Genomic DNA, 13427 nt, shown 5'->3' on the forward strand with positions numbered 1-13427 from the left:
AAGACTGGTCGCATCCCCCTTTTGTTAAGGAGCATAGACATGGAGAGCACAAACGGTCTAACGGGAAATCTCAGATAAAAGCTGAGCTTCTAAGGAGCAATTACCAAACACAAGAAGAAAATCAACATCTTGAAAGAGCTATCAAATCCAGTGTTGAGAAGAACTTTTGCCCAGTGAAATAGCTCATAGAGCAAGAACAAGACTTCAGAATAATTATAACATTCTTGGAGGCAAAGGATAACACATGCATTTAAAAAAAAAAAAAAAACTGAAAAACTGAACATGCTTACAAAACAACAAAAACCCCTCAATAGAACACCCCAAATGGACACTGTTTTTATATCACACAGTACAAGGCAAAATGCGAACATGATTATTCATGTACTCATTTCGTATTCAAAATATGAAAAATTGAGCGTGATTATGAAACAAAAACCCTCCAACGGAACAACCAAAATGAGCAATATGTTTTTGTATCACACAGCACAGGACAAAATACAAACATAATTGTTCATTATATATTTCGTGTTGAAAATAGGAAAACGTGAGCATGATTATGAGACAACAAAAACCCCTCAACAGAGCAACCAAAATGGGCAAGATGTTTTTGTACCACACAGTACAAGACAAAATAAGGAAAATATTTATTGAAAGGAAAATCTAAGATATATGGAGGACCAATTTAAAACTTTCAATATCAGCTAATAAGAGTTCTGAAGTAGGGGCACCTGGGTGGTTCAGTGGCTTAAGCCTCTGCCTTAAGGCTCAGGTCATGATCTCAGGGTCCTGGGATTGAGCCCCATATCAGGCTCTCTGCTCAGCAGGGAGCCTGCTTCCCCCTCTCTCTCTCCCCCTGCCTCTCTGCCTACTTGTGATCTCTCTCTGTCAAATAAATAAACAAAATCTTAAAAAGAAAAAAGGGGCTCTGAAGTAGATGGGTGGCTGGGTGGCTTAATTGGTTAAATGTCTGCCTTCAGCTCAGGTCATGATCCTAGGGTCCTGGGATCTAGCCCCATGTTGGCCTCCATGCTCAGTGGGGACTCTGCTTCTCCCTCTCCCTCTGCTCCTTCCCCTCGCTCTCTCTTCCTCTCAAATACATAAATAAAATCTTTTTTTTTTTAAGAGCTCTGAAGTAGAAAATACAATATAAGAGGAAGTTTTTTTTTTTATTTAATTTTTTTATTTAATTTTTTTAAATCAATTAACTCAACTATAGTGTAGTATTAGTTTCAGACGTAGAGTTCAGTGATTCATCAGTTTTATATAACACCTGGTACTCATTACATCCCATGCTCTCCTTAATGCCCATCACCCAATTACCCCAATCCCTCCCCTCCCCTCCTCTCCATCAACCCTCAGTTTGTTTCCCTTGCTTTTTTTTTTTCCCCTAGATTTTATTTATTTGTTTGACAGAGAGAGTGCGCAAGAAGGGGGAGTGGCAGGCAGAGGGATAGGGAAAAGCAAACTCCAGCTCAGCAGAGTCCAAGTTGGGGCACATTCCAGGACCCTGGGATCACGAACTGAGCTGAAGGCAGATGCTTCAATGACTGTGCCACCTGGGAGCCCCTCTCAGTTTGTTTCCTATACTTCAGAGTCTCTTACTGTTTCTTTCCCCCTCTGATGTCTTCTTGTTTTATTTTTCCCTCCCTTCCCTTATGATCTTCTATTTCTTAAATTCCACATATGAGTGAAATAATATAATTGTCTTTAACTGACTTACTTTGCTTAGCACAGACCCTCTAGTTCCACCCACGTCATTGCAAATGGCAAGATTTCATTTTTGATGGCTGAGTAGTATTCCATTGTATATACACACCACATCTTCTTTATCCATTCATCTGTCGATGGACATCTGGGCTCTTTCCACAGTTTGGCTATTGTGGACATTGATGCTATAAACATTGGGGTGCAGATGCCCCTTCAGATCACTACATTTGTATCTTTGGGGTAAATACCCAGTAGTGCAATTGTTGGGTCGTAGGGTAGCTCTGTTTCCAACTTTTTGGGGAACCTCCATACTGTTTTCCAGAGTAGCTGCACCAACTTGCATTCCTATCAACAACGTAAGAGGATTCCCCTTTCTTCATATCCTCTCCAACATTTGTTGTTTCCTGACTTGTTAATTTTAGCTATTCTGACGTGTGAAGTGGTATCTCAGGGGGTTTTGATTTGTACTTCCCTGATGCCAAGTGACATTGAGTGTTTTTTCATGCATCTGTTGACCATTTGTACATCTTCTTTGGAGAAATGTCTTCTGCCCATTTCTTTATTGGATTATTTGTTCTTTGGGTGTTGAGTTTAACAAATTCTTTACAGATTTTTGGATACTAGCCATTTATCTGATAAGACATTTGCAAATATTTTCTCCCATTCTGTTGGTTGCCTTTTGGTTTTGTCGACTGTTTCCTTTGTTGTGCAAAGCTTTTTATCCTGATGAAGTCCTAATAGTTCAATGCCTTTGGAGACATGTCTAACAAGAAGTTGCAGCAGCCAAGATCACAGAGGTTGCTGCCTATGCTCTCCTCTAGGATTTTGATGGATTCCTGTCTCACATTTAGGTCTTTCATCCATTTTAAGTCTATTTTTGTGTGTGGTGTAAGAAAATGGTCCAGTTTCATTCTTCTGCATGTGGTGGTCCAGTCATCTCAACACCGTTTGTTGAAGAGACTGTTTTTTTCCCATTGGATATTCTTTCCTGCTTTGTCAAAGATAAGTTGACCATAGAGTTGAGGATTCATTTCTGGCTTCTCTGTTCTGTTACACTGATCTATGTGTCTGTTTTTGTGCCAGTACCATACTGTCTTGATGATCACAGCTTTGTAAATAGAGCTTGAAGTCCAGAACTGTGATGCCACCAGCTTTGGATTTCTATTTCAACCTTCTTTTGCCTATTTGGGGTCTTTATGGTTCCATACAAGTTTTAGGATTATTTGTTCCAGCTCTGTGAAAATGTCGATGGTATGTGGCTAGGGATTGTATTGAATGTGTAGATTGCTCTGGGCAGCATAGACATTTTAACAATATTTGTTCTTCCAATCCAGGAGCATGGAATGTTTTTCCATTTCTTTGTGTCTTCTTCAATTTCTTTCATAAGTGTTCTGTAGTTTTCAGTGTACAGATCCTTTACATGTTTGGTTAGGTTTATTCCCAGGTATCTTACAGTTTTGGGTGAAATAGGATTGGTTCCTTAATTGCTCTTTTTTCTGTCTCATTGTTAGTGTACGGAAATGCAACTGATTCTATATCCTGCCATTTTTCTGAATTCCTATGAGTTCTAGTAATGCTGGGGTGGAGTCTCTTGGTTTTTCCACATAAGGTATCATGTCATCTTCAAAGAGTGAGAGTTCAACTTTTTCTTTGCTGATTTGGATGCCTTTTATTTCTTTTCATTGTCTGATTTCTGATGCTAGGACTTCTAATACTATGTTGAACAGCAGTGGTGATAGTGGACATCCCTGTCCTGTTCCTGAACTTAGGGGAGAAGCTCTCAGTTTTTCCCCATTGAGAATGATACTTGCTGTGGGTTTTTTGTGTATGGCTTTTATGATATTGAGGTATATTCCCTTTATCTCTACACTGTGGAGAGTTGTAATCAAGAAAGGATGCTGTACTATGTCAACTGCTTTTTCTGCTTCTATTGAGAAGATCATACAGTTCTTGTCCATTCTTTATTAATATAGTGCATCACATTGATTGAGTTGTAGATGTCGAACCACTCTTGCAGCCCAGGAATAAATCCCACCTGGTCGTGGTGAATAATCTTCTTAAAGTACTGTGGATCCTACTGGCTAGCATCTTGATGAGAATTTTTGCATCTGTGTTCATCAGGGATATGAATCTGTAATTGTGAGAGGAAGTTTCACTCAAATAAATAAAAGAGGGAAATGTCCCAGGAAGAAAAAACCATGAACCCTTCAAATGCCAATCAGGATCTTTTTATAAAAGCAACATGCAGATCTATTGTGACAGTGGTAGATGCCAGGAATGAAGGAAACCCTGGCAATTTCCAGTGGGTGTGGGGGGAGATGAACTACAAAGTTATGACCATTGTGTTGACAGGAAGTCTCTCACTGAAAAGCAGAGGCAAGAAAAAAAAAGGGAGAGAATTTTTAAAGTTCAGAGGAAAAATCTCTCTCTCTCTCTCTCTCTTTTTTTTAATGAAAAGTGGCCTTTATTTTTTATTTTTTAACATATTTTTAAAGAGGCTCTATGCCCAATCTGGGGCTCGAACTCACAACCCCAAGATCAAGAGTTGCATGCTCTACCAACTGAACTCACCAGATGCCCCAAGAGGAAAAATCTCTTTGAATCTAGAATTACGTACACAGCCCAAACATGATTCAAGCATGAAAATAAAAAGACTTGGGGCGCCTGGGTGGCTCAGTGGGTTAAAGTCTCTGCCTTCAGCCCAGGTCATGATCCCAGGGTCCTGGGATCGAGCCCCACATTGAGCCTGCTTCCTCTTCTCTCTCTCTCTCTGCCTGCCTCTCTGCCTATTTGTGATCTCTGTCTGTCAAATAAATAAATAAAATCTTTAAAAAAAAAAAAAAAAGAAAGAAAGAAAGAAAGAAAAGAAAAAGACTTTTTCAGTTGGGAGTGGACTCCGGAAGTTTAACATTTAGAGACATACTGTGAAGTAAATATAAAGAAGGGTAGATCAGCACTAAGAGAAAAATGAATCTGAGAGGAAGAAGTGAGGAAGCAAACAGCAATGGTAAGCAAAGATTTTAGTAAATTCATTCAAACTAAAAAGTAGGAAAAAATAGGCATGCAGACCCACACAGGAGGGAGGGAGTTAAAAAAAGAAATAAATGATAAGATTGGAGGAGTTGGCTAGAGAGGGCTGGAAGGTAAGAGAGGAAGTCTACAGGGCCAAGCGCTGTCCCCCCTGCCCCCCGCCAACAGACAAGATTTGCAGAATTTTTTTTTCTTAAGTAGGCTTCACACCCAAAGTGGAGCTTGAAAGCAAGACCCTGAAATCAAGAGTCACATGTTCTACTGACTGAGCCAGCCAGGGCCCCCAGAATTTATAGAATGTAATAAGAGGGTAAAGACCTGGGGTACCTGGGTGGCTTAGTTGGTCAAGCGTCAGACTCTCGATCTCAGCTCAAGTCTTGATCTCAGTGTTGTGAGTTAGAGCCCCAACTGGGCTCCAAACTGGGCATGGAGTCTACTTAAAAAAACAACAAAAAAGTGAAAACTAAAAATAAGAAACCTGAAAACAACCAAAGTGATGATGTATCAAGAAATAAATTGGCCTGGGCAGAATTAGTTAAAAATGAAATGAAAGGCAAATCTTCCAAATGCGACAGGCCTACAGTTACAGTCTTTAAAAGCGCATGCACACCACCGCGAAGGTTTCCTGCTCTTAGAGATATATTCCCTTGGCTGAGGTGCTCACCACCACATCACTGACTGTAAGGGTCTACGAAAGTGAACACAAGTGCAGAGGATCACATGTAATTCAAACTTCAACTGGAAAAATTGTGAGTGACCTTTTCAAAGAGACAAGGGAACATGGGACTGTCCCTCTAAATGAAGCTACAAGAACTTTGAGTGATGACAAATTAAAGTCATTTGCATGTAGAGGGGACAGAGTGGGGCATTCCTTTCATAGGCAGTCTCAATACATCTATGGAGAAAATCAGCCACATGATGTTCAGATTTTGCTTACAACAGTTTCAGCAACAGCTTGTGTTTAGATGATGAGGAGTCAAAACCATACAATGACCCAACAAATGCTGAATTTCTGGAATCTGTTAAGAGAAGGGTGACTCTGCATGTATGCCTGAAATCCAGCAACTTATATTAGAAATCCTTTAGCATGACATTACTGGTGGCAGAATATTTCCAAAAAGAGACTCCCCTCGAACTTCAGTGACTGGCTTGTGGTGGCCAAGTGAATTTGGGTATGGAGGATCGTCAAGGTCAAGTATACCGAAAACCTAGAATAAGGTTCAGGGCTTTTAATGGAGAAAGGCAAAAACTTGGAAGTCTTACCCCTGAAAGAGCACACCTTCCTCCCCAGAAGTCGAGGAGAAGTCACTACTTAATGTAGCTGTGCTTATTCATGATTCAGGGGCAACAATAAAAATTCAAACCCGGGCGCCTAGCTGCCTCCATCAGTAGACAATGCGACTCTTGATTTCAGGATCATGAGTTTGAGCCCTACGTTGGGCATAGAGATCACTTTAAAAAAGTTTTCAAACCCTGTTAGCCAACAACAGTCATTTGATACAAAGATTCAATAGTGTTGAATCCCCAGGTTCCTGGATGTTGGGGACTTTTTTGTACAGTCTTGTCCCGAATTTGCACCTTTTAAGACTTTATTCTTGGGACTTCATTTCCAGAGAGCTGATGAAAAGCCTACCACAAGAAGCAGATATTCTTTATACAGACAATCCTGGAACATCATGAGGGTTGGGGTGCTGACCCTTCCCCCCACAGTTGAAAATCTATGTATAACTTTGACTTTCCCACTTTCCCCAAACTTAACTACTAATAACGTATTGTTGACCAGAGCCTTAATGATAACATAAAGTTGATGATCATGTATTTTGTATGCTATATGTAGTATATACTGTATTCTTTTTCATAAATCTGAAGAAAAAAATTGTTGATAAGAAAATCATAAGGAGGAGCGCCTGGGTGGCTCAGTTATTAAGCGTCTGCCTTTGGCTCAGGTCATGATCCCAGGGTCCTAGGATCGAGTCCCACATCGGGTTCCCTGCTCAGCGGGAAGCCTGCTTCTCTTTCTCCCACTCCCCCTGTTTGTGTTCCCTCTCTCATTCTGTCTGTGTAGAATAAATAAGTAAAATCTTTAAAAAAAATCATAAAGAAAAGAAAATAGATTTACAATACTGCACTGTGTTTATCAGGAAAAATCTATGTATGAATTGACTCTCATAGTTCAAACCCATGTAGTTCAAGGATCAACTATACTATGATGTTTGAGCAACTAAAATAATATTGCTCTTATCCATGAAGCAGAAGGTAGGAAGGATTATGTGCCATTTTAATATAATAAAATACTTCCAGCATTAAAACAATCAAATTATTTTTATTACTTAAATACATTTTAATACTTAAATACATTAAATACATTTTATACATACATACATTTTGGTCCTATTCTGTCTTCCAGCCTGAGTATAGATAATATTGGACTAGAGATGGATCTTGAGATTACTGTGTTTGAGTTTTTAGTTGCAGGGCCGGCTTATGATGATAGCATTTTTTTTTCTTTTTTTTAGTAAACTCTACACCTAACATAGGGCCCAAATTCATGACCCCACGATCAAGAGTGTCACGCTGTACTGACTGAACTAGCCAGGTGTCCCATGGTGATTGATAGCTTTTAAATATCGAGTCAACCCAATCTGTTACATTCTCAGTATTAAGGTAATAACACTTATTTGCAGAAAAAGGGAACAAAACCCCCGTTTTGATGAATGCATTTGGTAGAATTTGCACTAAACTTCCTTGGTACTTCATTGATCAACAGCCATTAAGAAATTGTTTTATGAAACTAAGTTGAAAGTTTTTCTGTGCTATATACTGGAGAGTACCTATATTCTGATTTTGAAATAGTCTGATCATATAATAATTATTTCTCTCGTTTAGATTCTTTAAAAAGATTTTACTTATTATTTGAGAGAGAGAGCATGAGCAGTGGGAGTAGCAGGCAGAGGGAGAATCAGACCCCCTGCTGAGGAGGGAGTGCAACACAGGACTCAGTCCCAGGACCCTGAGATCATGACCCAAGCAGAAGGCAGATGCTCAGCTGACAGCCACGTGGGAGCCCCTTCTGTTTAGTTTTTATACATCCTTTTTACTTATCAACTTAGCTACATTACTAGTATCAAAAATACAGTTTGGCATTGTATTTTATAGAGCTGTGATCATCATAAACCAGAAATAAAAGGACACAAGTGTCAGCAGTTCTTGAGAAGATGTGATAAAGAACACTTGATTTTTATTTATTTATTTTTTAAGGTTTTATTTTTACTTTTTTTTAAAGATTTATTTATTAGGCGCCTGGGTGGCTCAGTGGGTTAAGACTCTGCCTTCGGCTCAGGTCATGATCTCAGGGTCCTGGGATCGAGTCCCGCATCGAGCTCTCTGCTTGGCGGGGAGCCTGCCCCCCGCCCCAACCTCTGCCTACTTGTGATCTCTCTCTCTCTCTGTCAAATAAATAAATAAAATTTTGAAATAAATAAATAAAATGGAGTTATTAGGGTGCCTGAGGGTGGCTCACGGGTAAGCGACTGCCTTCCGTTCAGGTTGTGATCCCAGGATCCTGGAATCAAATCCCGCATCAGGCTCCCTGCTCAGTGGGGGTTCTGATTCTCCCTGTGCCTGCTACTCCCACTGCTCATACTCTCTCTCTTCCTGTGTCAAATAAACAAATAAAATCTTTAAAAAATAAAATGCAGTCATTCCAGTCTCTCCCAGAGCCTGTCCTTATCACATTCATTTATTCACTCAACACAGGGGGACCCCCAATTTCTAGGGGACCCACTTTATACACTGAAAACTGTTGTAACTGCTCAGTATATTCTATTCCAGGACAAAACTAGTGTAGAATCTCATGAATGTTTTTTCTGTTAGACACACCGGATCTAAGGACTGACAGCATGTTTGCATTTCTCCTGAAGCCAAGCAGTTCGTGGGCGAGGCCAGCTGCATCAGGAACAACAGAAATGCTTTTTCTTCTTCCCAGATATGACTTCATCTTCGGTCTCTACCCCTCATTAATAATAAAGTAATAGTTTCCTATCACTGCTATAACAGAGTACTACAAGTTTAGTGCCTTAAAAGAACACAGATTTTCAATCTTACAGTTCTATACATGAGAAGTCCACCGTGGGTGTTGCTGGACTAAAATCAAGGTGGCAGGGATGCCTGGGTGGCTCAGCCAGGTCAGCGTCTGACTTCAGCTCAGGTCACATGATCCCCAGGTCCTGGGATAGAGTCTCCAGTCAGCATCCTTGCTCAACAGAGAGGCTGCTTCCACTCCACCCCTCGCCACCGCCTGCCCCTCCCCCTGCTTATGCTTTCTCTCTCTTTCTCTGACAAATCTTAAAAAATAAAATCAAGGTGACAGTGGGGCCGCATTTTTCTCAGGAGGCTGTAGGGGAGAATCACTTCCTTACCTTTCCAGCTTCTAGAGCCTGCCTGCATTTCTTGGCTTGTAGCTCCCTTTTTGCACCATTCAGACCCCCCCCCCCCCCATAATCCCATCTCTCTGCAACAGCCAGGGAAATTTCTCTGTGTTTATGGGCTCATGTGACTAGATTGGCCCACTGGACAATCCAGGATTATCGCCCCATCTTAAATCTGTAGGAACCTCAATCCCACCTGCAAAGTTGAGGGGTCTTTACCATGTTAATTAACACATCACAGCTTCCTTCTGGTTGCTCCAGGGAAAACCTGTCCTTCGCCTCTTCCAGTTTGCAGAGGCAGCTGGCATCCCTTGGCTCAAGGCCATATCATGGCAATCTCTGCTTCTGGTCTTAAATCTTTTACAGTTTTGATTCTCTTGCTTCCCTCTTACAAGGACCCTTGTGATCACACTTTTTAAAGATGTATTTATCTATTTCAGAGAGAGGGAGGGGGCAGAGGGAGAGAGAGAATCCCCTGCACGCTCCTTGCTGAGCACGGAGCCCAATATGGAGGTTATCTCTCTCCACCCCAAGATCATGACCTGAGCAGAAATTAACCAACTGAGGCAGCCAGGCTCCCCTCCTTGTGATTATGTTTAGCTCACCCAGATGATCCAGAATGATCTCCTTATCTCAAAATGTTGGATTTCATCATATCTGCAAAGTCCCCTTTATCATATAAGGTTAACTATTCACAGATTTGGGGGTTAGGACATGAACATTTTTGGAGGGACATTATTCTGCCTGCCATAGCCGACCTTTGCCCCCAAAGTCTGCATCCAACCCATATAAACGCATCCCATCCAAAGGTGCTCAAAAGCCTCAACCCATGACAACATCAACTCAAAGTCTAAAATTTTATCAGAATCTCACCATTGGGGTGCCTGGGGGGCTCAGTCTGTTGGGTGGCTGCCTTCAGCTCAGTGATCCCAGGGTTCTGGGATCGAGCCCCACATGGGGCTCCCTACTTCATTAGGGGTCTGCTTCTCCCTCTCCCTCTGTCCCTCCCCTACTCCCTGATCTTGTTCCCTCTCTCATTCAAATAAATAAATAAAATCTTAAAAAAAAAAAAAAAGATCTCACCACCTCGAAAGTCCCAAATCTCACTATTTACATTACTTGACATTTGGTGAGGATTTGGGTATGATTCCTGGGGCACAGTTGCTCTCCCTCTGTGCACTTGCAAACCTACAAAACAAGTTCTCAGCTCCCAGATATAAGAGTAAGACAGTTCTAGATTAATAGTCACAGATATTCCCATTTAAAAAGCAGAAAATAGAATGAACGAAGGAGCCACCAATGTCCCAAGCAATGTAGAAACCCAGCCAGGCAGGCAGCGTTCATTAGCCTTTAAGGCCTGGGAATAATCTGTGGCTCCTGGCTCCATCCTATGGGCCTGGAAACTCTGCAGCAGAGCAGGCTTTCCTTTCCCACGAGAGGCACCACGCATTTGCAGCTGACGCGTTTTATCAGCTGGTTTCCTGCCTGTAGATGAGCAGTTCTTTCGCACCTGCTGTGGAGTATTCTGGTCTTAAATCATCTTCGTAAGTTCTTTTTAGTGAATTCCTGCACTCACTGTAACTTTTAAAAATGTGTAATCCGGGGCGCCTGGGTGGCTCAGTGGATTAAGCCCTCTGCCTTAGGCTCAGGTCATGATCCTAGGGTCCTGGGATCAAGCCCCGCATCAGGCTCTCTGGGGTGCGGTGCCTGCTTCCTCCTTCCTCTCTCTCTGCCTGCCTCTCTGCCTACTTGTGATCTCTGTCTGTCAAATAAATAAATAAATAATCTTAAAAAAAAAAAATGTGTAATCAGGGTGCCTGGGTGGCTCAGTTGGGTAAACGTCTGCCTTCGGTTCAGGTCATGATCCTGAAGTCCTTCCTTGGTTCTAGTCCCATGTTGTCTCCCTGCTCAGCAGGGGTGTCTGCTTCTCCCTCTCCCTCTGCCTGCTGCTCCCCCTGCTTGTGCTCTCTTGCTCTCTCTCTGCAAATAAATAAATAAAATCTTAAAAAAAGTATAATCATCTCAAGAAAGATTATGTCACAATGAGCAGAAAGACAGCCATGGGTGAGGTCAGTCATTTTGCATCTGCTTATCAATAAAGAATGTTGTTGGGGGAAAAAAAAAAGGATAAGACTTTCAGAGATTGGAAGTGACTAGGCAAAAAAAAAAAAAAAAAAAGACGGCGAGGTTAGGTGGGGGACGCGTGGGTGGCTCAGTCATTAAGCATCTGCTTTTGGCTCAGGTCATGGTCTCAGGGTCCTGGGTTGGAGCCCCGTACCAATCAGGCTCCCTGCTCAGCGGGGAGTCTGCCCCTCCCTCGTGTTTGTGCTCTTTTGCTCATGTTTGCACTCTCTCTCAAATAAATGAAATCTTTTTTAAAAAATGACAGAAAGAAAGAAATTGCCATCTTCACAAGTGTCCTGGGGCTGGATTGTCTTCCTTATCAATGGACACATTTTCATCTCCTCACCTGGGCAAATTTGAAGAAGAGTGAGGAGAGGCCACACGACCACGTATTCTAGAGGCGGAACCAGACTTCTGGAGTCCCAATCCTGGCTCTACCACTTATTAGGGATGTGACTCTGGGTAAATTATTTAATCTCTCTGTAACTCAGTTTTCTCATCTGTGCAATGGGTATGGCATCGGTGCATGCCTCATAGGATAGTTATGAGGATTGCATGCGCTTTTACTTGTAACCTATCCGGCACATAGTAAGTTCTGTATATGTGTTTGTTATCTAAATACTTAAATTAACAAAAGAAGATTATTTGGCATGGGGTGCATGATTTTGAAGAAAAAAAAAAGGTAAAAGGTAATAAGGGATAGAAATAAAAATCAAAGAAAGCCCCCAGAACATAAAGTAAAAGAGTTTCAGTACAATGCATAAGGCATGGTACCATTTGTGGGGCGGAATCTATTTCTACAAGGTATGTGTCTGTACGTAAACTCACAGCAATGTGTCTGGCAGGATATTTAGCTCTCTAGAGGGGGCAGTCAGACGAGGAGAGCCTCTGCGTTATTTTCCACAGCTGAATGGTTACCATGAGAACATATCTATGTGTTCTTTGTTTTTTGGGTTTTTGGGGTTTTTTGTTGTTTGTTTGTTTTTTGTTTTTTGTTTTTTGTTTTGCAAATCAACGTTCAAGAACAAAGCCCCCAGGAAGCAATGAGGAAGAGTGGCCAGGTCGCCATCTGGGAGTGAAGAGAAGTCACAGAATAGATGACATCAGAATTGGATCTTCAAGGAGGCATCGCCTGAGGAAAAGAGACTGCTGAAGCCAGGGCAGCCGGAGAAGAAAATGATGTGTTTGAGGAAGGATCGGAATTTATCTGAGCAGAGTTTTGGCCGGTGTGGTTGGGCCGGGAGAGGAAGGGAGGGACAGGTCTGAGACTGGGCTGTGGGGATGGGTTTAGGGTCGGTTGGGAAGGGCTGCTAGACACACAGAGGGGGTTGAACTTTGTGGAGACGACTTTTTAAACCGCTGTGGGGCATGATTACAAAAGAAGTATCCTTTGGCAGCCAGGTGGCAAGTGGACCAGACAGGTAGGGAATGGTTGCTTGAGGACTGGTTAAGGAGACTGCTGCACTGCCCCTGGAGAATTGCCCCGCAAATGACAGAACAGGGTCTGCACGTGACAGAATAGGGTCTGTGTAGGGATGGAAGAAGGGCTGGGTTTTAGAGAGAATTAGGAGGAGACATCCACAGTACCTGCCCTCAGCATCAACTCCCCATTTTTGTGGCAACTGTATCCTGCTTTGCGGGACCACGTTTTGTCGCCTTCGGCCTCTGTGCTTTTGGCTCTGGGCTCCAAGGGTAGGACACAGGATGTAAGTCATTAAGGCATGCTGTCTGCTCAACCACCTTTCCTGGAGCACATGATCCCAAGCAGAACAATCAGGGGCACCAAGACCTGTTCTGGGACATCCGCAAGCCAACTCCCTCCCTCAGGTGTGAGACGATGGGAACCTGAAACTGCTCAAGCCCCCATATGCCCAAGGGAAGGGGAGTCTATAGCTGGATCTTGGCAGCACCCTTGGAGCCCCAAATGAAGCTAAACCTTAGCCAGCTGTGGCCACAGACTTCTCACAAGCCAGTGATTTTTTAAATTCAGTTCAATTTAATTTAGTTTGGGGTTGCCTGGGTAGCTCAGTCGGTTAAGTGTCCACCCTCAGCTTGGGTCATGATCCCGGGGTTCTTGCTCAATGCGGAACCTGCCTCTCCCTCTCCCTCTGCCTGCTGATTCCCCTGTTGTGTGTGCAA

The 13427-nt window shown here is 42.4% G+C and overlaps 1 pseudogene across 1 annotated transcript in view; it reads left to right on the top strand.

The window, feature by feature from the left end:
- LOC309843988 (UBX domain-containing protein 2B-like) overlaps positions 1-6358 on the top strand; it is a 12320-nt pseudogene extending 5962 nt beyond the window's left edge. The window contains exons 3-6 of the transcript in view: positions 5232-5357; positions 5423-5770; positions 5859-6125; positions 6228-6358. The product of the transcript in view is annotated as a UBX domain-containing protein 2B-like (transcript). The remainder of the gene's footprint in view (positions 1-5231; positions 5358-5422; positions 5771-5858; positions 6126-6227) is intronic.
- Positions 6359-13427: the final 7069 nt, after the last annotated feature.

Source organism: Mustela nivalis, assembly GCF_964662115.1.
Source record: "Mustela nivalis genome assembly, chromosome: 11".
NCBI lineage: Eukaryota > Metazoa > Chordata > Mammalia > Carnivora > Mustelidae > Mustela > Mustela nivalis.